This window comes from Sceloporus occidentalis, unplaced genomic scaffold, assembly GCF_023333645.1.
Source record: "Sceloporus occidentalis isolate IW3139 unplaced genomic scaffold, rSceOcc1.0.p SCAF_1, whole genome shotgun sequence".
In the NCBI taxonomy this organism is placed as follows: Eukaryota; Metazoa; Chordata; class Lepidosauria; order Squamata; family Phrynosomatidae; genus Sceloporus; species Sceloporus occidentalis.
In genome coordinates this window covers 124,917,045-124,938,287 of record NW_028316981.1, presented here as the reverse complement: position 1 = coordinate 124,938,287, position 21,243 = coordinate 124,917,045, and the positions used below count along the sequence as shown (strand labels likewise).

At 41.2% G+C, this 21,243-nt stretch overlaps 1 protein-coding gene across 1 annotated transcript in view; it reads left to right on the top strand.

Moving 5' to 3' along the window:
• Window positions 1–356: 356 nt before the first annotated feature.
• Window positions 357–21,243, top strand: part of TRIM16 (tripartite motif containing 16) — a 40,714-nt gene continuing 19,827 nt past the window's right edge. The window contains exon 1 of the mRNA XM_089534304.1: window positions 357–403. The gene's annotated coding sequence lies outside the window, so the exon portion shown is untranslated. The remainder of the gene's footprint in view (window positions 404–21,243) is intronic.

Below are 21,243 nucleotides of genomic sequence, written 5' to 3'. Positions count from 1 at the left end.
CTGTCAATAGGAGTTGCAAATGGGGGAGGGGGGCACTTATAGACCCGTTTATATTCCTCTTTACACACAAGAAAAATAAACTTAAAAGAAAGGAAACATCTGTTATCAATGCATTTTTAGTTGCTTTTCGCTGTATTAAATAAAGGATTTACAGCAAAAAAATCCTCGTTCTCCACTGCTGTTTAACTTTAGCTGGCCTCAGTTTATCAGCAATGTGGGAAGGTAAGCAGGGGAAGAAGCAAAAAAGACACTGTAGTGAGTCTTGAAGGGAACTACAGTTCCCACCATGCCAAGCGTTTCTTCCCAAAGATGCTGTGCTGATGTTACTTCCTGTGTTTGTTTTCGCAGCCGAGCCCCTTGCAAACGCTGAGGAGCTCTACTTGTGCAAAGCAGTTTCTCCCAGGTAAATTTACAGCGTATCTTTACTTTGTTATTATTCTATTATTATTATTATTATTATTATTATTTTAAATCATTATTATTATTATTATTTTAAATCATAGATCACTTTTTTTTCAAATCACAAATTATAAACATTTAAAAAGTTAGAAACTACAAATGTCTACAAAGATACTGTAAAAGTACTATAAACAGCAGCAGGAAATGATGAATCAACATTTGCTAATTCCCTGAAATCTTGTACAAATATGTTTTAAACTGATGTTTGAAAGACAAGAATGTCTAGGACAACAAGATATTGCTAATTTTACAGCTGCAGAGAATTGGAAACATTGTTAACCCCCACCCACCCCAATATTTTGAAGCAATATAAGCCATTCTTTTGCTTCACCATTCTGTCATCTCATTCCCATGCCATGCTGGCACATTTGAAGACACAGGCTCTTTCACTTACTGAGGAGGTACTATTTGTGATAGTTGCCTAACAATTGTGAATGTTCACGTAAGAAGCTAAAGCCAACTACCTATTATAGAGCTAACAGCAGGTGCTGGAGAGATGAAAAGTGCATGATCTAGACTGGAGGAACTATCACCAGTGTTCGAGTCAAACTCAGAGCCTTCCAAGTTTTGCATTACTCCCCCCTCCCCCCGCATCCTTTGTTTTGGTTACATACACAAACAAGGGGTGCATAGCTCTTTACCTAGAGGATTTCAGAAAGCTTTTTAAAAATAGAATGATCTCCATATCTATTTTTTTTACTTGTTCTTATTATTTTCTTTCTTACACCTTCTAAGAGGCCAAAAGCTTTCCCACTTCAATCCTTTTGGCTCTTTCTTTAAAAAAAAAAAAAAAGACGTTACGAGGATCCCCTCTTTAAGCCTAAATAAAGCACAGAGTTCTTATAAATTTAAATATGTAGGCAAGTATTTATGTTGGAGTTAGTCAAGTGACAGTTTGTAATGGAGTTTCCAGCTTAAATAGGGGCTGAGAAGCCTCCCAGCCTCACTTTTACCTTCAGTGTTCTTTTTTTAAATTGGTGGCTAGTCTCTGCAGACTGACTGCTGCAATTTGGTGCGGTTGTGGCTGGCTAATCCCTCTACCTTCTTCCAGAGTCTAAATTTCTGAAGGTATCTGAGGAATAGGGAAGCCCCCTCCGAAGACCACTTCTTGTGGGGTATTCTGCTGCTTTAGGTGGAAATTTGAAGCAGCTTTACCCGCGCCTTGCAGACAAGTTTGCAGATCTTCTACAAACGCGTCCTTTTGACTTGCCTACCCAACCAGAAGGGTAACCAGAAATGAAAGATGTTTGGCACAGTGGTGGGAAAAGGGGGGGACCTAACCTTCCCCTGGTTAGATACTTTCCAGTATTTCACAGATGGAAACTGGGACATATGTGGCCAAGCAATATCAGAGTGGGATCAAGATGGCAAAGTTATTAAAGAGAAAAAACACACCAACTAAGAGAGCCTGCAACAGTTTGCTTTTGCCCAAGCCTACTGGGAGGAAAAGTAATAGGAGGAGAGAAACTGGGATGAGAGAGGATTTATCCCTGCCAAATTGAGACAGTTGAAATGTATGCAATTATCAGAAATAAACAGATGATTTCGGGAGGTGCCTGATCTTTCATCCCTGCATTCTATCATGCAATTCTAAAACACATGAATGCTGGCAACCTTTCTCTGGATGGCCTGGTTCAAAACTATAGGGCATAGGTTTCCCCCAGTATGTCCCTAGGTGATAGGCAATACTGTCTGGCCACATCTGCTGATCCCTTAGACAAACAAATCTTGCACATTTTTGCTATTCTCCTTCCTGTCTGGGCATGTGACATGCTACCATCCGATGCCCTTCTACAACTGGGATGGTAGCACTTGCAGTCCATGGACCCTTTTACACTATAGAATTATACCACTCATGATTTCACTGTAAGTGCCATGGGAACGTTCTATGGAATCCTGGGTTTTGTCATTTGGACAGAGGCACCAGATGAGCTCCCTGGCTAAGGAGTCTCAAACCCCATCTTAAACTGAAGACTCCAGGATTCCAAAGGATGTTGCCATGGCAGTTAAAGTGGAATCATAGCACTAAAACTGTATAGTTCAGAAAAGCTCCAGGGCATCCAGTGGACACTGAATTGAGGAAAGCTGGAATAAGTGGTTCTGACCTGGATGGACCTGTGGTTCGCTTGTTATGATGGACAACAATCATACAGTAACAGTGAAGCCCAAACGGGGCTAACTAGCAGGAGGAGCTTTATCTGGATGAAATGTCCCCAGAAGACATCTCAGGTAAATAAGCCAGTCCACATATGGCCATCCAGAGAAATGAAATGTAGAAGAGGCAGATGCAGCTTGGTTTTTTCCCTCCAACACAAGCAGTTCCTGCCCAAAAAACACCTTCTTGCATAAAGGAGCAAAAGTCCAGCTGGGTCCCTGTTTACCCTAGCCTAGGGCTGCCACATTTTGAAAAGCAAGAAAGAGGACACATTTACCAACTGACTACTTCAAAATACCGATTTCTGTGATGGCTCTTTACCTACTATAGAAGGTGTGACAATTGCTACTAGAAATACTCCTAACCTTCAGTGTATTTAAACAATTTTGTCCTCCCTTTCTCGCCTTCTGCCTCTTCTGAGAGTCACCTTATGTGCTCCATCAAGCTGCCCTGTTCTATCACCCCCATGTAGCCAGAGGTTCCTTCACCTGCCTTGCTGAGGTAGCTTGCATCCCCCCTCCAGGTCTACCTCCCCTCTCCCCCCCGCATCCTAAGTTGCCCCTCCTCTTTATGACTGTTCTGCCAGGCTACTAGCATCCATCCTTTCTCCTAGTGAAGTTCTTGGTGGAGCTGGCAACATTGCAATGAGGAAGTGGAATTGGTGGGCAGGAGATGAAACAGCAGCAGACATTTTAAAAATCACGGTACACTTTAAAAATATCCTCCTGGACAGAAATTCAGGCTCTGACAAAAGAGACATGTCCAGAAAAAAGAGGACATATAGTAGTAACATTACCCAGGCCATCGTTTTTAATTTCCATTCCCCCTCCATTAACATTCTAGACTTGGAACCCATCTATACAGGTGTCACCTGGACCAGGACTTGGAAAAAATTACCTGAAATGGCTGGAGGTTTCTGGGGGTTGTAGTCTTAAGAATGTAACTTTTTTGAGCTCTGCCCTGAATTCTTAATTTTTGGTTGAGAGCCTGCATCATGTGAGTAGAACAAAGGCACAAAATTCTAGAGCATGGAAGCTTTTTGCTAAGTTGGCCCAAGTGAAACCATATTCGTTTCCACCTTTCATCCCTGGAAAGCAGCTTCCATGTGTCAAGGCACACCTCCCTGGCCATTTACTGGCTTGACAAGGCAGAGGAAGGCAGCAGGACATGCCCAGGCATGGAAAGACAGCTAATGTCATCCTTCCAGATCTCCAGTCAAATTTTGTTTTATTCATAAGTTGCTCCTCAGTTGCTACAAACCTACATTAAGTAGTGGATAAAAATAATCTGCAAGAAGTAAGCATGAATCATCCTTGACTGTAATTTAGGAACACAGGCTGCTTGCTTCACCCTGCAACCAAGGCCATCTATGCCTTGCCAGCTCTATGTGAGAAATGCCATAGCTCACCTAGGAGGTTATAGTTTCCATCCTGGTCAACCCCCCAGTGTGGGGTAGTGGTCTGAGTGTTGGACTGTGACTCTGGGGTTTGAATCCCAGCTCATCCTCAGATAGCAATAACAACCACCACCCCTTTGAAGAAACTTGTGAATAAAAGCCCACAACAGGTTCATTTTATGATTGCCTAAGTCGAAACGACTTGAAGGCATATAACAACAGCAACAATAGCCTTCAGTAAGGCTGGAAATGGCTCCTGTTCTTCCTTTTTTTAAAAAAAATCATCTTCTATTGCTCATGGCAGACTAAATGGATTTATAATTGGTTGAGTGGCCTAACCCAAAGTGTATTCAGCAATAGCTCCTCTTCATCATGGAGAGTAGTGAGCAGTGGGGTGCCACAGGGTTCTCTCTTGGGCCTAGTGCTATTCAATGTATTTGTCAATGATGTGGATAAAAGAATAAAGGGCATCAGGGACGTAGCCAGGATTTTGGAAAGGGGGGGGGGTCCAGACTAAGTGCCACCATTTTGAGAGGCTAAGAACCCCCCCAAGACACAAAAAGAGGGTCGAGTGTTTATCTCAGGATGGCACCACTTCCGTTATGGCTCTGTGCTATGGAATCTTGCGATCTGTAGTTTTGAGGAGCTGTTTAGCCATCTCTGACAGATGTCACAACAAACTACAAATCCCAGCATTCCACGACATGGAGCCAAGGGCAGTGACATCAAACTGGATTATTTTTTCAGTGCAGATGCAAACTGAGTCCTTCCTCTGAAGGTGTTTACATCAGATAAATCCAGGTCGATAAAGTAAAGTGCAGCTGCTCAAGCAATTAGCAGCAGCCACTCTGTTCATGCTCAGAGACACTCTGCTCATGCTTTGAGACACTGCATTCCAACTTCTGAGCTGAGCTAAGAACCTAGGCTGCATCCACACAACATTTCATTCCCACTTCCAAGAGGGATTTTTAATTCCAAGACACACACACACACACACACACAATTTTTAATTCCAAGACTCATCTATCTATCATCTATCTATCTATCTATCTATCTATCTATCTATCTATCTATCATCATAATTTTAAATTCCAATACATTATACGTTCCTTTCTTTTTATAAAAAACAAATCCCTTTAAGAGAATCCTATTTTGGGATAAAGGCAGGGTATAAAATCAATCAATAAAAAATTATAGTGCAATAGTCCATCAGTGCATGGCTTACATTATAAGACTTTATAACTTTAAATCTTTATAATCTTAAAAACAATTAAAATCACAGTAGGATCAGAGTGCTATAGAATCATGGAATCACAGAGTTGGAAGAGACAGCAAGGGCCATCCAGTCCAACCCCATTCTGCTATGCAGGAAGTCTAAATCAAAGCATCCCCAACAAATTATGTAATGGTGTCCATCTACATTGTAGAAAGACATACTTTAGATTAATGCTATCGAAAATCACCAACTTGAGTCCATATATTGGGAGAAAGGCGGAATATAAGAAAATAATAATAATAATAATAACAACAACAATATCTGGGTATTGTAGTTTTGTGAGACATTTAGCCTTCTTTGTCAGAGAGCTCTGGTGCCACAACATACTACAAATCCCAGGATTTTCCATAGCATTAAAGTGGTGTCGAACTGGATTATTTCTGCAGTGTGCAGCCTTATTAGACTTCAGTTCCCAGCAGTCTGTGGTGCTTCTGGATGATGGGACCTGCAGTCTAGCATTGCCTGGAGCAGGGCCATAGGACTCAACAGTCCCGATTCATTATCTGGCAGAATTTGGAGGAAACCCGTTTAAAAAGGTGAAAATAAAGAAAATAAAAACTCCTTGCAAAGTAAAACCTAGAGGTCTGCCAATGGACTTTGCTTCCAAGGCAGGAGGGCAGAGAGGCCCAGACCTTTGCAGCCGACCTTTCATTGGTGACCCACAGAGATTGATTCCGTATGTTAATTAATAAATCATAGACTCATAGAGTCGGAAGAGACCCCAAGGGCCATCCAGTCCAACCCCATTCTGCCATGCTGGAACTCTCAATCAAAGCATCCCCATTGACATGCTAAAAAGGGGCCAGTTAACTGTATTTTATTTTATTTGTCTTTTAAAAAAGAGAAAAAAACAAGGCTGGAAGGAAGCTTCTTGCTTTTTTGCATCACAGACCCTCCTCTTTTTTGTTGTTGCAAACATCCAGAAATGACCGTTTTTGAAAACCTGAGTTCATTATCAGAAGAAATGTACATAGTAGAGTCCCAGTCTCCTTTATCTGGACTTCTGAAATCTGAATTATTCCAAAATCCAAAACTGACCATGAGAGCATCTGGTCTGACCCCAAATCAAGGAAACTTGGGAATCCTGAAGGTTCAGAGAAATTACTGAATTATTGAATTATACAAGGAACAGTGGTCTCAGGATTTTGCTGACAGCTCATTTAAAAAATATTGTGTATTAAATTACCTTCAGTCTATATCTATGAGATGCATATGAAACAAAGATGGATGTAATGGCTGGACTTGGGTCCCATCTCCCATTATATCCCATTAGACATATATAAATATACCAAACTCTGAAAAACTCCAAAATCCAAAATACATTTAGTCCTCAGCATTTTGCGTAAGGGAGACTCAAGCTGTAGTTGATAAGATGATATTATTATTATTATTATTATTATTATTATTATTATTATTATTATTATTATTCCATATTGTATATGGATATAACTGCTGAAAGGAAAGTCAGAAGTCACCTTTTCTTTCTTTTATATTTCCTTTTAGAAGCTTCCTTCCTTCCTTCCTTCCTTCCTTCCTTCCTTCCTTCCTCTTTCTTTCTTTCTTTCTTTCTTTCTTTCTTTCTCCCCTTCCTCTTCCTTCCTTTCTTTTCCTTCTTTTCTTCAGTTCTCCCTCCCTCCCTTCCTATCATTCTTCCTTCCTTTTTTCCCTTCCTTCCTTCCTGTCTTCCTTCCCTTCTTCTTCCTCCTCCTCTCCTTCCCCAGGAAGGAAGACTTTTATTCTGGCAAAAGCACAGGGGAGGAGGAGGAGCAGTGGAAGGACTCAGATGGAGAGAAAAAGAAAGGGAGTCACAGGGAGGGACCCCCACCCCCACCCACTCCCCCTCCCTTCCTCCCTCCCTCCCTCTCTCTGAGCCTCCCTGCTCCCTCACTGCAACTGACTGCTGTCTTTCCCCCTTTCCCTCTCCATCGGAGTCCTCCGCGATTTTGATGGAGGGGAGGGGGGAGGAAGGAGCTTGAACCTTCCCAAGCCTGAAGGGGGGATCCGGACCCCAGAACCCCCCCCCCCCTTGGCTACATCTCTGAGGGCATGCTTATCAAATCTGCAGATGACAACAAATCAGGAGGAATAGCTAATACCCCAGAGGAGAGGATCAAAATTCAAAATGACCTTAACAGATTAGAAACCTGAGCAAAAACTAGCACAATGAACTTCAACAGGGAGAAATATAATGTGTACTTAGGCAGAAAAAACGCAATGCATAGATATAAGATGGGGCTCACCTGGCTTAACAAGACTACATTTGAAAGGGATCTAGGAGTCCTCGTAGACTACAAGTTGAACATGAGTCAACAGTGTGATGCAACAGCTAAAATGGCCAGTGTAATTCTAGACTGCATGAATAGGAAAATAGTGCCTAAGTCTAGGCTTCATCCATCCAAGTATAGTGTCTAGATAAAGGGAAGTATGTAATAGTGCTGCTGTATCCTGCTTTGGTCAGGCCTCACCTGGAATACTGTGTCCAGTTCTGGGCACCGCAATTCAAAAAGGAAGTTGACACACTTGAGCATGTCCAGATGAGGGTGACCAAAGTGGTGAAAGGTCTGGAAACCATGCCTTAGGAGGAGAGATTTAAGGAGCTGGACATGTTTAGTCTGTAGAAGAGATGATTAAGAGGTGACATGATAGCCCTGTTTAACTATCTGAAGGGGTGTCATATTGAGGATGGAGCAAGCTTGTTTTCTGCTGCTCCAGAGACTAGAACCCAGAACAATGGATACAAACTACAGTAAAAGAGATTCCAGCTCAACATTAGGATAGTAAGAGTTGTTTGACAGTGAAACACATTCCCTTGGACAGTGGTGGAGTCTCCTTTGGGGGTCTTTAAACAGAGGCTGGATGGCCATCTTTCATGGATGCTTCAATTGAGAGTTCCTGCATGGCAGGGGGTTGGATCTTGTAGTCTCTTCTAGCTATGATTCTATGATTCTACGAGTTCTTTTGGCTCCCAATCAGTTAGGGTTAATAGTGCAAATCTTTTTTTTAACATTCTTTAAATTCTACTGGGATGTTCTTTAGATTTTATTTTGGCACAATGTTTAGTGTTCTTCTTTAGTTTTACTCTAATTTTTGATATTAGCAGTTCATTTTCTGTGCCACAATCTGCTGCTAATCTTGTTTTTGCAGAAACAATGGAATTTATCAGTCTTCTGCTTTCAGTTAAGTAGCCTATTAGATTTCTATATTAGCTATCAGGTAATGTCTGTGTATAGAGTAGCCATTACATAGATGTTAATGGTCCAAAATGTGTGTTAAAAAGAAAATGGTGATTGTGAAAGAAAGAATGGTAACATATCTGAAAGTGTGTGTGTGTGTGTGTGTGTGTGTGTGTATAAGGTTGTACAATGCCAGTTCTGTTTGCAATGTTTCATAAGACTATTGTGATCTTAGAATACACCCAGAACACTGCCCCTTATCAAATATCTTATCACTTCCATTTGTATTCTAATTTTGACCAACGGGACCAAAAACAAGGTAGCCGTAACCCAATAATCTTATAAAACTTCCCAACATTCATTATGTTAGAGTGCCAAGATAAATGATTATAATCAACTGGATGATGTCCAGTAATAGTTAAAATGTGTCTAATAGTGGACTAAATAGTGGACCAGTCACCATACTATTAATTTCCATATTTGCTAATGTTTCCATTCAATGAATCTTGCTTCATCTCCCATCCATCATTTTTGATTATGATTTATCCTATAATGTGCAACGTACCTCTACATCAAGAGCAGAATCATTGTTAGGGTACAATTCCTTTGCATTGGTTACAAAATAAGAAAGGAAGGGGTTAATGTGCTTTTCTCTTGATAAACAGGATTCAAATTTTTGCAAGGGATTTATATGATTCCCTGGAAAGTTTCCTTGCTTTGCTTTGCTTCATGTGACTTCACTTTTTTTATTAGCAATATAGAAAGTGTAGGTTTCCTCCATTTTGCAATGGACCAGGAAGGTGCTTTTAATTCTAGGAGCCTTTCCAGATAATAATAAAATCCAGATTTTACTCTTAGTTCCAAGGCAATGCAGCCAGAATATTCCATCCCTATATAGTGCCAGTATTCATTTTGTTGATGTAGCTGGAGCTGTCACTGGGAACTTGCTGTCTAAATTAGTGCTTCTGTTTCCATCTAACTGTCCCCCATAAAAAAACCCCTCCCTTTGAAATCAGAATAGAGGTATCCTAGCTCGTACTATTTTGTAAAGTGAAAAAGGTTGTATTAAAGAGGAGGTAGGGAGCCAGCGTGGTGTAGTGGTTTGAGTGTTGGACTATGACTCTGGAGACCAGGGTTCTTAACCAGTTTTTAAAACAACACCTTGAGTCAATGAGAGGCAGACTATGGATGGTGCCACACTGCAGAATTAATGAAGTTTGACACTGCTTTAACTGACATGGTGCAATTCTATGGAATTCTGGGATTTGCAGTTTGTTGTGGCACCAGAGCTAATATCTCAGAAAAGTACAAATTCCAGAATTCTATAGCACTGAGCCATGGCAGCTGAAGTGGTGTCAAACTGCACCAGTTCTACAGTGTAAATGCAGACTATCTTCTAATTTGCACTGCAGGAATAATGTTGTTCGACAAAGCTTTAACTGCCATGGCTCAATGTTATGGAATTCTGGTTTTGTAGTTTGTTGCGGCACCAGAGCTCTTTGACAGTGAAGGCTAAATAAGTCACCAAATTACAGATCTCAAGATTCCATAGGGTAGAGCCATGAGAGTTAAAGCAGTGTCAAATTGCATTATTTCTGCAGTGCACATAAGACCTATGTTAGTTGATTACTTGGTCCTCCAACAGAAGCAATGGACAGGGGCCTCCGAGCCCTGCTAGGAGGCTGGTATTGTTTCTGCTGCTGCCTCTGCAACTTGCCCTTTCCTCATCTGCTGTCTAAGGGGGTGTTCCCACTTGGCAGATAAAACAGATTATATTGGTGCGATTCTGATTCTGATTATGTTCCAGGAATAATTCGAATTTTTTCCATCGTTTCCATTACGAAAAGGGACAAATTACCTCAATTCATTTAGACCCTGTTTTCGTTCCCATTTATTTTAAATCGCTTTATTTTAAAGCAGATTAACTTGCTCCGCGTTCCCATTTGTGTCCACAAACTGTCAATCAAGCGCCTAGGCTTCAGACGTCATAAGTCTTGGGGTTTTTGTTGGGGGGGGGGGCAGCCAATGAAAATCGGCTGCATCCAAGACTCTTCTGTTGTGTCTCCCCAGACTAGAAGGAGCCTCTATTCATCCTCTTCTGTGTCTCCCCATATTAACTACCATAACTCAGTGCCAGGGAATCCTGGGAATGGTAGTTTATTATGGCACCAGCACTCTCTGGCAGAGGAGGATAAATGTCTCACATACACAACAGTTCCCACAATTCCTTAGTACTGAGCCAGGGCAGGTTAAGGGGTCTCAAACTGTATTATTTCTACAGTGGGTTTGGAACTACAGATGAGGGTTTTTTCGTAAATTAAAAAAGTTGTTACTTTATAATTTACTTTAGAAATACACACACACACACACACACAAATATACATTCATATGTGTATATATATATATGTGCGTTCACACACACACACACAAATATGTATGTGTGTATATACCTATATGTTTGTGTGTGTGTGTGTGTGTGTGTATGCATGTGTGTGTGTGAGTATTCATATATAAACATATGTGTGTGTGTAAAGATATATATATATTGTTAGTTTGTCAATTTCTAGTTTAAATGTCCAGTCCTCCATCGTTGGTATCTTCTTAATTGTCCAGTTTTTGGTGCAGATCAGTCTTGCCGCTGATAACATATAAAACAGTAGTTTACCAAATTAATTTTCAATGGGTTCTTCAATCATATTTAACAATAAAATTTCCAGGGAAAATCTAAGGTTATCTAACCTTGTAACCTTTTAAATTTCAAAGTAAATTTGCTTCCAAAACTTCTTAGCACTAGCACAATTCCACCACATGTGGTATATTATACTCCTTTCTTTACCACATTTTCAACATAAATTGTTACAATTTTTATACATTTTCCTCATTTTATCAGGGGTCAAATACCATTTAAAAAATCCCTTATAATAATTCTCTTTCACATTTTGGCTTCAAGTATATTTAAATCTCCTCTTCCAAGTTTTTTCCCCACTGGTCCATTTCAAGTGAAAAACCAAAGTTTTGGGACCACTTGACCATATTCTCCTTAATTATTTTCTCTTCTGTATAAATTCTCAGAATACATTTAGGAAAACACATATTTCCAATGGTCTTAGGAACCGAGGCACCACAATTTTATGGTTCAGGATAACCACAACATGAGAAAGTGTATTAAAGGGTCGCGGCATTAGGAAGGTTCAGGACCACTATGCTAAATCCTCCCCCCTTCTCTTTGTGACTGATTATTGTTCAGCTTATACTTTCCTAGTTAATGATTAATGTATCTCATATTTCACTACAGACCTGCACCAGTGGTGACACTGCAGTTGGTATCATCTGGTGCAGGTGCCTGGAAAGCACTGTGGGAGGGGGCAACACAGGAGGACTGCCCCACTTTCTCTTTTTCATTGCCTCACTTGGCTGCCCCCTGGCCAGTTGCCTACCATCTGGCCAGACTGCTGCTGGAGGGGTGGTGCTGCAGCCTCTGGACAGCCAGTTCAGGGTATGATGCAGCTACTCACCCACCAGCCATGTAATACCTAGAGAGGAAGTCACTGCATCCTCCCGCAGCAGCAGCTGCTGCTGCTGAAGAAGGCAGTGCTGTGGCCCCCAGACAGCCTGTTCCTGTTTTGGCATAGCTGCTGGGAGAGTGAGAAAGGGAGGCAATGCCATACCAGTCCCATCAAGAGTAACACCCCTCCCTTGGGTATCATTTAGTGTGGACCACACTCCTGCACTCCTCTAATGATGCCCCTGCCCTGTCTTGCAATATCATAGGCAATATGCAGTGCAAGTTTCTACAACCATTTTCCATATAGTAATCAGTCTCATACATGCTAGGCAATAGTAACATTTTTGACAGTAATACAGTGATTGTGACCTGAGTGTTGCCACTCAGCTAGATCTGCTCTATTAGAAAATTGGAAGGCTTTTCTACATATGTTTGATATTCCTGAAACATCTTCCCCTTTTCAGAGTCCAAGAGTAACATTAACTAACAAAATAACTCTGGAAAATGTTTTCTCTGTTATTTGGTTTGCCTGGTTCACCTATTTAGAGAAGCCATGGCTTCTTAAGGAAGCATCTCTGAGCTGCAAACTGGCAAACCTATCTGACAGTGTGGTTTGTAGACTTTATTTATTTTTCACATCAACTAACCGGTCAAGCAACTCCTGAATTCTGCAGCTGATTTGTGGGCCATGCTAGGGCATGCGTACTGTTAATGTGGGGCACTGATGGTGGTTAGAACAGGGATACTGTGTGTCTCACCGGAAATGCCTTACCAACAAAGCCGAGAAGTTATTAAAGTGAAAGAGAGGGAGGAACTCTGGCCTTGGAAATGTGAAGGAGGTATCATAATAGGAAAAGGAGGCTGATAGACATATCACATGGAATGGGCTTCAGAATTAAGCAAACCCTGAGCAGTTCTTGGAACAGACACTCTGGAGTTTATCAAACGGGGTGGGAGGCTCTCAGTTTCAAAAGAGAAGACAACGAGGTCAATTTAAAAATTCATGCAACTACGTGATTCCTTATCACACCTTAAATTCACTGTAATGTCTTCCCCGAACGTGACCCAGATTCTGTGCAAAGTAAGCCATCACATCGGTGGGTTCTTAATTGCGAATTGGGACCGTTATGCATGCTCAGTAGACTCCAGATGACTGGAGCATAGCATATTTAGGCAAGTGAGAGAGAGGAACCAAGGAACCCCACAATTTACAAAAGAGGTTGCGGGGGGGGGGGGGGCGGGAAGAGTGGTTGAAAGAACATGCGCTATTCACATTAAAACGAGCATATATTCACTCTTGTCACATTAAAACGTGAATATAATGGTTATCCAATAGCTCCGGGTCCATGCCTCTTAATGAGCAGGCAGTAGCCCCCCCTCAGCAATGCTGAAGGACAAGCAGAAACAAAATTGCAGCGGAATTGCAGCGTGGCTTCATGGGAACCCCCTCTTCCAGATTGGCGAGGGGGACCAGGACCAAAGGAGACATGCATATCACACCAAACAATAGCACACTGAGTGCGAAGTTGCCTAGAAGTAGGGTTTGTGACTTCGGTAGTTCACTGAATTTACTCAACTGTGGATTGACGCGTGATTGTGTTCAGAGTGCGTTTGGACTACCAGGTAACCTTTCGCGCAATAACATGAATACGCATGATTGCATTCAGGATGACATTAGATTATACTTCCAATTTCAGTTGTGTGATATCCTCCTGTGCATAGATTCCCATGATGAAGTGAAGAAGAAAAGAACAATGAAAGAACATACAGGGGGCCTGAATTCAAGGGCAGTTATGAGAATAAATGGAGAAAGATCAATGTCTCTGGGCTGGACCAGTGGCATCACTAGGTTTGGTGTCACCTGGTGTTGTAACTCATGCTAACTCATGGTTGTAAACCCCCTCCCCCCCATTGTCCTCCTGGCATACCACACCATACAGAATCCTTAGTAATGTTTTTTGTACTTATGCTACTGATAAATAATAATAATAATAGTTGTGACATAAATAACTAGCAAAATTAAAATTATAACTTTGAATTACAATATCATATGCACAGCCTTAGTACACTGACATATACATAGTTCCATGTGGTTGAAATGAAAATTTGGTAAAATGTCATGATTTTAATTTTTTTTAAAAAAGAATAAAATTTTCTCTCTCTTTCCCCGCCCCCCCCCCCCTATATATATACAGTCCACCCTTCCCTTATACGGGGATCCATTCCAGACACCCACCCCCCTGCGTAAGGGGAATTCCACGTATGCTCAAGCCCCATTTAAATGAATGGGGTTTGTGCACGCATGCCTGCCATTACCACTTATGGAGTGTGCCACCCCTTTTCCCAGCACAGCTTTCAGCATATGCTGAAAGCTGTGTAAGGCACGCCTGCATATGACGTGGGTGCACTGTGTATATAATTTAAAATTTAATTAAAAAAATACACCTCTGGGACCTTTCCTTTCTCCTTCCACTCAGCCTCACCCCACTCACACCATCTCTTCAGAATTTTAACGAGACACAGGCAAACATCAACACATTTCTGCCAAAAGGCATATGTTTGAGGAGCAGTGGTGTCCCCCCCCTGTTAGGGTGTTACCTGGTGTGGTCTGCAATGCCCGCATCCTTCTGATGATGCCACTGGGCCGGTGTAGAGGATAACTGGCAGAGTGGATTTTTCCCCACAGTGACTCAGTTAGGCTGGCTGCAAAGGCAGGGGCTGCTTGAGGAGTGACTATAAAAGGAGAGGAGCTGTTGAAAAGAGTTGAAGTGTATGTCATGTACTGGTAAACAGAGAAGAAGTTTCATACACTGCCTCAGTGGGATTCAGACTCCTGTGTAAGGAAGGAAAACAAAAGAAGTCCAATGAAATTAAGGGTGTTTCATGTACTTTGAGAAGTGAAGAGCTAGTTCAAGGGGACTCTTAAATTAACTGCCTTGTTCTGGGGGAATGTTATTTGTGAACTGAGCCAGACTTTCACAGAATTTATACTCCTGATTCATGGAATTTCCCCATGAATGATTTGTTGCTGGAGCATTTCTGATTCTTCCTGGGATAAGTCCTCTCTAATCATGCGAAAATCTTCGCTGTGATCACGCAACTGTCCCAGAAAAATGCCTTTTTAAAACCCCAGTTTCCCCTGTGTGATAAAGTCCAAAGACAGTTTGTAACAAGTGAAGTGATGTACACATTGTAACAAGAAGTTTTGGGAACCAACTGTAAAAAGGTACTAACATAAGTTCTGTCTGTAAATAAAAGTTATATTTTTTCTTGTTTACAAAAGAGTGATTGGAAGTAATTTATAACTAACAATATCAAAGGCACACTACCAAAGATATTAAAACACTTAATAGATAGGGATACTGGGAATCCATCTCAGAGTCACTTGTTAAGTGAGTGAACTAGGAGAAGAATTGGTGCCAATAAAAGCACCAAGGGTTAAAGAGATAGTTATGAAGAGTGGGGAGAGCCTCAGACAACTTATTTTAAGAAGGGAGAAGAACCCATTGGGCCTAGTGGGTATAGCTGGACTTAAAGATGGCTTAAAACAAAGGAACCAACTGTTTCACTTTGGTGAATGAAGGGAGGCCTCAAGAAGGTTCTCAACTCAAATGACACAGTATATTTTGCTGATATATCTCAGCTGATATACACTGAGAAACCAAGTCTATGAAAGTTCACATTGCCAACTTCTTTCTTTCAGTTAGAAGATTATCACACCCCCGCATGCTTATCCTTTTCTTGTCCCATCTGTAAGCAGTAATGGACCTGTCATTTGGTATTAATGGGAGTTTCTGTTAATAGTAAATGATGCATCCATTACTGTTTACAGCAGGGACAAGAATGGGATAAGTACGTGGGGTGTGTGATAATCTTCACTCGATAGCACAATTAACATGATTTAATGATATTGTAATAATGGGAGAAGGATGCTTGCCTCCCATGTGATAAAATTCTGGGTCTCAAAGGTGCTACAAGATCTCTCTACATACTGATTTTACAGACTAACATGGCTATATCTTTGAATTCTACCAGCACCCAGTTTATCTGGATGCAGTGGAAATCCTTCAGTCCCTTCAAGAAACTTGCCCAGATAAAAACAGACATCTTCTTTGGCCCCATACAGGCAGGCCAAAATAAAGCTGCTTTGGGCCACTTTGGAGGTATGCTTTTTAAATGATGCATGCATACTAAGAGTCCGGAAGCTGAGCCAAAGCTGTGCTCCAGTCCTTAGGACTGGATCATGGCTTTGACGTAGCTTCCAGAGTCTTAGGACGCCTGCATCATTTAAACAGCATACCTTCAAAGTGGCCCGAAGCAGCTTTATTTTGGCCCATCTGTATGGGGCCTTTCTCAACAAATGCATCTGAGGAAACAGACTTAAGTCTACGAAAACCCATGCTGCCAACTCATTTATTTCAGTTAGTCTCAAAAGTGCTACATGTTTTCTCTACATACAAAAGCTGTAGTCAAGTGTGCAGTGTTGGTGGCATGGATGGCTCTGGGGATCACATCATATTTGTCTTATCCAAGAACAACCTCCTTTAGCACAGTGCATCTTAAGCTATTTGATTTAGGGGACCAGCATTATTTTCCCAGAGTGCCAGGAGCCAGTACCTGATTTAGGACCACAGGCCACAATTGTTTCTTTCTTTCCTGGAAACTTTCCCTGAACCAATGGTTTAGGAACCATCACTGGTCCAGGGACCATCATTTTGAGTAATATTTTTCTCACAGAATCTCTGAGCCCAAACATAAAACAACAACAACAAAACCCTGAACACATGTTACACAGCAGTGCTGGAGGAAAGAATTTTTCTTTGCATGCTGTTTTTGTTATTTCAATAACCCTTTCCTTTGATGCTGTGATTAACTCAGTAGGGGATTTCCCCCCCAATTTATTTTCCTTGCTAGGCTAATAATAGCATTGGGAAATAATCAGGGCAGCTGCTAATGCTTCACCTCCCCCCCCCCCAATGCTAAATATACATATTTGCTTTAAAATGTGAATATGCTAATTTATGTGTAAAGTTGAAAATCTGGAAATGATTACTAGAATTTAAATAGAAATGTGTTTTCCACAATATATAGCAGAGAAGACTGTGACTCCTAGGTGAGTTGTGCGCCTGTTTACTTTGTTTGTGATTTAAAGACAAAAACAAGGCGCTTGGTCTCCCATTTTTCAAAACCAGATTTAGGCTGCATCCACACTGCAGGATTAATGTAGTTTGACACTGCTTTAGCTGCTATGGCTCAATGCTATGGGATCTGTAGTTCTGTGAGATATTTAACCTTCTCTGTCAGAGAGCTCTGGTGCCACAGCAAGCTGCAACAAAATGGTGTCAAACTGCATTAATTCTGGAGTGTGGCAGCAGCCCTGGATTACACAGTCCTTCAAGTAAAAGATTATTATTATTATTATTATTATTATTATTATTATTATTAACCTTTATTTATAAAGCGCTGTAAATTTACACAGCGCTGTACATACAATCTTTTTAATTGGATGGTTCCCTGCCGTCAGGCTTACAATCTAAAAAGACCCGACACAAAAGGAGAAGGGAGTGGTGGTGGGGAAGGGGCCTTTCTAGTAGGATAATACATATAAAATACATAGCAATACAGGAAATGATTCAATAAAACAGACAACAAAGAAACATCAAATAGCAAGTGACAGTTATGCAATGCCTGGGAACGCTTCTCTGAACAGGATGGTTTTCAACTCCTTTTTGAAGCTGTTTGATGCCTTCAAACAGAGATTTGTCCTACAGCCATTCAGAGAGAGGATTAGCCACATGGTCACTATTTGGATAATTGAGATCAGGCTAACAATATGAAGGCAAACAAAGGGATTCTCTCTCCGCATCCTCCTGTGTCTATTCTGAAGCAAGCTCCCCTAGCAATACATTATATTAAGGGAACCAGTTGCAGGCTTTCCGTATCACATGTTGCTATCTCTAAGGAGCTTCAGCTTTTCCCAGGTCATAGGCTGAACAACACAACCATATGGGGACTGCTGGGGGTGGGGAACAACAACATTCAGTCGATTAAGCAATGGTGAATAAATCAGTATAGGTGGCGGCTGCTTGCCTACTATGTTCATTACTCAAAGAGTCTGGGAGCTTCAGGTAAAGGCTCAATGAATTTTTTGTGCAAGCAGTTTGGTATTAGATTACAAAATAACATGCTAATTCTGTCCCTGCCTTCCTTGCAACTTTTTTTTAAAGAACTCCTTTCAACAAATGAGTCATTATTGAAGACTGTGCAATCACCCTTTAGAAATATATTCACCTTGAAATGTCATGTATAAGGTAGAGTTAAATATTAATCATCAAGTATATTAATCAGCAACAGCACCCACAGCATGGCTGGGTTCATATAGCAGGTTCTGGTACCTAAGCATGATAGACAAAGATGATGCAAAAAAACTAGTCTTTGAGGTTTTTATAAGCAATTTGTTATTTTTGTTGTGTGCCTTCAAGTTGTTACCAATTTATGGTGACCCAAGATGACCCTATCATGGAGCTTTCTTGGCAAGATTTGGTCAGAAGGGGCTTGCCAGTTGCCATGATCTTCCCCTGAGGCTGAGAGTGTGACTTGTCCAAGATCACTTAGTGGGTTTCCATGACTGAGCAAGGATTTGAACCTTCACCTCTGGAGTCCTTATCCAATGCTCAAACCATTACACCATGCTGACTCTTGCAAGCAATACAAAATGACAATTGCCAGGTTGTTTTTGCCACTAAGGGTTCTATCTGAATGAGATAGAGAAGATCCATCAAGAAAAAACAGATTTCTGTATGCTAAAGTCCACACTGATAAAATCATGATTCCACACATATTGATACAGTACTAATAAAAAAGAATAAAGCTTGGAAAGGTTACTTTTTTGAATTACAACTCTTAGGGCTTTGTCACACCAGTCCCTTGGTGTGCTGCTATGGGAGGGAAGTAGTGTTGTGTGACTGATGTTGCTGATGCTGCTTCCCTCCCAATGAAAATGTGGTTTAAAAGCCACATGTGATAAAGTCCATCAGCATGGGACAGTGGCTGGGGGATTATGAGAGTTGTAGCCAATAGTAACTTTTCTTTTAAAAAAATTGAACATATAAAAGCATAACAAACAAAACATAACCATCTAAAATCACATTCCAATTAATTGTCTCCCTTTAAAACATACCATAACACAACATAACATATTCATCATTTCTTATTCCACTTTCTACAAACATCTTCCTATCTTCTTTCTTTTATTCTATATCCTTCTATTATTCTCCTTTATCTTTCTATCCTAACACTCATTCTTTATTTTTCCAAGCAGTCACTCAGGTAGTAAAGCTGCTCTAGGTTTTATCCTGAACTTTAAGGTTCATAGGGGGAAATACAGTACTTCAGATAGCCCATGCCTAATCTGCATAGATTTTATAGGTCATTGTTGTGTGTCTTCAAGTATTTTCTGACTTATGGTGTCCCTAAGGTGAACCTATCATGGGGTTTTCTTGGCAAAATTTTGTTCACAGTAGGGTTGCCATTGCCTTCCTCTAAAGCTGACAGCATGTGACCTGCCTAAGGTCACACAGTCTGTTTCATGGATGCATTGGGAACTGAATTCTATTCTCCAGAGTCATAGTCCAACACTCAAACCACTATGCCATGCTGGCTCACTTTACAGATCATAGCCAGCATTTTAAATTTTGCCCAGAAACAGGCAGGGAGCCTGTAGAACTGTTGCAACAAGTATGGTCCCTGTAGCCATTCTCAGCTAGAAATCTGGATGCAGCTCTTTAGGACAACTGATGTTTCTAAGCACGTTTCAAAGGCAGACCTATGTAGAGCACATTTGTTCTCCTTGTTGTGTGTCCTCAATTCATTTTTGCCTTGTGGTGACCCTAATGTAAACCTATAATGGAGTTTTCTTAGTAAGGTTTTTGCTCAGAGGGGGTTTGCCAACATTTGCCTCTAAGGCTGAGAGAGTGTGATTTGTCCAAGGTGACCCAGATAGTTTCCTTTCCTGAGCGGGGATTTGAAATCTGATCTCCAGAGTTCTAGTCCAACACTCAAACCACTACATCACAATGGCTCTCATTACTGGTATGTAACCAAGGATACCAAGTTGGCAGTGACAGATTACTCCTGTAGTCCCAATTTTTCAACTGCTGTTAAAATGCTCCAGCTTGTCTCTCCTTCTCCCACTTTCCCCCTTTGCCCTCAGCTTACTTCAGTTGTTGCAAACTGCTTTCAAAGTGCAAAAACAGTTTGTACTCGGATAACTCAGCAGCAAGGAGAGGAGAGAGAAGACTCTGGCCCATCTCAGTATGCTCTTTTAAAAGGAAACTGTTGTGGCATCCCCTAGGTTACGTTTTCTCCCTCTTTAATAACTTTTGCCATACTCTGATGTTGGTTGGGCACACATGTCCCAATTTTTATCTGTGAAATATTGGAGGGTATGAACCAAAACATATGTTACCATTGGTAGATTAAATTTCTCCAGGAACTGGAACAGATGGTGCACTAGCTTTAACTTTGCAAATGCACTCCTCAGTATCTTGAGCTTCCAAGTTCAAGGTCGAATCCAGGAATACACCTGATCTGCAAAGCTGCATCTCCAGGGGGAGTGTGATCCCATATAGTATAGGGGGAATCTCTATTCACAGATCAGCCTTGTGACTGACCAGGAACACCTCTTTCTTATCTCCATTAAACTTCAGTTTGTTCATGCTCATCCAGTCCATTACAGAGGCCAGATGTAGGTTTAGCATGAAAATGGCTTCCTTGGATTTAGATGGAAAGAAGTAATAGAACTGGGCAATATCAGCATATTGGTGACACCTGACCCCCAAACTCTACACCATCTTTCCCTGTGGTTTCATGTATATGTTAAACAGAACCATCTCCAAAGAACAACACTGTGCAGAGTTGTGACGGACCCCACAGATCAATGGCCACAGAGTTGAACAGGAATCACGCCGCACCACCTTTTGAGAATACCTCTCTAGGAAGAAATGGAGACACTGTAAAAAAGTGTCCCCAAGCCCCATTTTAGTAAGCTGACGAAGAAGGATACAATTTCTATGAGTCTGGACAGCTTCCAGAAAGGAAAATCCAAACTAGAACTTGGGGAAGTTACAATTTTAGACTGGTATTATCAGAGTGCCATATCCATCCAGCATGGCTAACAACCACTGCTAGCCTTGGAGGACTCAGGAGCATCTCTGTTTTGTCTGGAAGGCTGGGTGAGCTTGGGATGGGTGTAGAAATGCAGACAGGGTATACAGCAAC